Consider the following 2,864-nt stretch of genomic DNA (forward strand, 5'->3'; position numbering starts at 1 on the left):
AAGAACTCAAAACAGGAAACACTTTAAATACACAGGACTAGAGGAGGGACACAATGAGGAACACCTGAAATCAATAACCAATCAACATGAGAAACACCTGGGAACAATATCAAACACAATCAACATGGGAAACCTGGGACACGGAACACGTGGGGGAGGAAAACACATGATACGGGACAGGAACCGAGTCTGACATTACTCCTCCCTCCCGAAAGGCGCATCCTCGTGCCTCACAACATCCAACGGGGAGGGGGGGTGGTCGCTCTCCCGTGTCTGTCCTGAGGGACCTCCAGAGCGCCCACCCGTTCGGGGCGCCATGGTGGATCAGACAGTTCAGGAGGCCATGGTGGAGTAGGGGACTCAGGAGGCCATGGTGGAGCAGGCAGCTCGGGGAGCCATGGCGGATCGGGGAACTCAGGAGGCCATGGCGGAGCAGACAGTTCAGGAGGCCATGGCAGAACATGGAGCTCGGGGAGCCCTGGCGGAGCAGGCAGCTCAGAAGGCCATGGCGGGTCAGACAGTTCAGGAGGCCACGGCGGAGGAGGGAACTCAGAAGGCCATGGCTGGACAGCCTCCGTGGCCTTGACCTCGCCACTCGGCCCGGCCACTACGGACGGACCCATTACTACCCCCCCCTCCAAAAAAAATCCTTGGGGAGAATATCGTCTTTAGAGGCCCTCCGTAGGCCTAACTCGGGAACAGTGGCCCTCCCTGGGCTTGACTTGGGGACTGGAGCCCTCCTTGGGCTCGACATGGGAACTGTAGCCCTTTCTGTGCTACACTCAGGGACTGGAGCCTTCTCTGGGCTAAACTCGGGAACAGGAGCCCTCTGTGGGCTAAACTCGGGAACAGGAGCCCTCTTTGGGCTGGATTCGGGGGCTGGAGCAGACACTGAAGCGAGCTCTGGGGCTGGAGCAAACCGCCTTCTCCACCTTAGATTCCCCTTTAGGTTCGGGGTGAAAGGCGTGGTCGGCGGGCTGGAGAGAGGCCCGGACACTCCCCAGACACCGGTAGATCCCTTCCCTTCAGCATAGTCCCTTGGTGTCTGGGAGGTCCATGGGTCGATGGTAGTTGGCCCCGAGCCAGAACAGAGAATTGATGGTGGCGTCATCCAATGCTGTCGCCACGGCGAGACCGCAGAATTCCCAGGCGTACTCGAAGAAGGGGAGATCTCTAGGGGCTAGAGCAATAAAATGAGCGGCGATTTCCATGACGCGCCGAGAAACAAACGGGAAAACAAAAACACGGGGAGAAGAGGCGCCGCTCACTGTTTTGGTCCGGTATTCTGTCACAGTGTGCCTACTGTGAAGGAGCGAGGAGACGAGGGAGAATCCAGAATCATCACAGAGTTTATGTCACATTCAAAGAAAACCACACGTAGGACACGGGGATAGACGATCAATACCGGACAGGAAACAAGGGGCAGAACACACTTTATATACTAGACTAGAGGAGGGACACAATGAGGAACACCTGAAATCAATAACCAATCAACATGAGAAACACCTGGGAACAATATCAAACACAATCAACATGGGAAACCTGGGACATGGAACACGTGGGGAAGGAAAAAACATGACACGGGACATGAACCGAGTCTGACAGCTGCTCAAGAAACATTTCTTAATATTATCACAGTTAATTGTGCTGTTTTTCAGGATTCTCTGATGAATAAAAAGTTCAAAAGAAGATAAGGGTTATACTTTATTTTAAGGTGGCCTTGTTATAGTGTAATTATACATTTAAGTACTGAATAATATTAATTAATTACATGTACTTACTATATGGTTAGGGTTAGGATTAGGGTTTGCCTTAGGGTTACTTGCATGTAATTATGCATAATTAATTGCTATTATAATAATAAGTACATGTAACGTTTGTAACAAGGACACCTTAAAATAAAGTGCTACCGAAAAGCATTTATTTGAAATAGATGAAATATAATTTTTTTCTTTTCTGTTTTTTTGTGAAAATTTAAAAAAGTATTTACTGTCAAATTTGACAAATTTAAGGCATTTTCAAAAAATCATCCTACTTTACATCTGTTCCCTCTCCGTGTTCTTCAAGCGACGTGACATTAATGGTAGCCAACAGTTTCATAACCTCCTTCATGATTGCCCGAGCTTCATCACTGCCAGTGAACTGCAGTCCCAGAGGACTGAAGGTGCCCAGGTCAGACTCCATTACCAGGTTAAAGTTTGAGATGTTTGCCTTAAGAGAAGTGGAGAGGAAATCACCACAAAAATCAGTGATAATATACTAATTTAAGAAATGCTATTATGTTATATTATATTATAGTCTTATAATTAACCCAATATAAAGCAATAAATAATTTTTTGTTAATCTTGGTTACCTATCAGTGTTTGACGTTAACATCAGTGACTAACAGGCCTGGTTCTACGGGGGTGCTAGAGGGTGCTAAGCACCCTCAAACTAAATCAATAGCACCTTCAGTTAATGCTGTAATAATGGCATTTCATTGCAGATTTGGCAAACTATCCAGTGCTTTATGGTTTCCGCTCTAGAGATCAGTTTCTATTTCAACATCTTTTGCAGCGTTGAGCAATGTAGCTAATCACAGACATATCTGTTCATTTCTTGAACCAAACAGCCAATCAGAGGCATTTAAGTTAGAATCCACTCACTGCTCAAATCACCGCATTTTTTATTCAGGTGTTGTGTTCAACGCAAATCATCTCATTATAACAAAGTGTAGACACGATGTAAATAAGAGATTCATTGTGCAGCATAGAGAACTTCATTGATTAGCTATAACGTAACATTGTGAGATCGCGATGAACTAAGATGAGTGACAGCTTTTAGTAATTAGGCTATAAAGGGAACGCTCTTGCTCCCAATGGATG

The 2,864-nt window shown here is 46.4% G+C and overlaps 1 pseudogene; it reads right to left on the bottom strand.

The window, feature by feature from the left end:
- Positions 1-2,864, bottom strand: part of LOC107751905 (carboxypeptidase Q-like) — a 68,100-nt pseudogene that overhangs the window by 19,449 nt on the left and 45,787 nt on the right.

The sequence above is a fragment of the Sinocyclocheilus rhinocerous genome, unplaced genomic scaffold (genome assembly GCF_001515625.1).
Source record: "Sinocyclocheilus rhinocerous isolate Xijiao unplaced genomic scaffold, SAMN03320098_v1.1 scaffold752, whole genome shotgun sequence".
In the NCBI taxonomy this organism is placed as follows: domain Eukaryota; kingdom Metazoa; phylum Chordata; class Actinopteri; order Cypriniformes; family Cyprinidae; genus Sinocyclocheilus; species Sinocyclocheilus rhinocerous.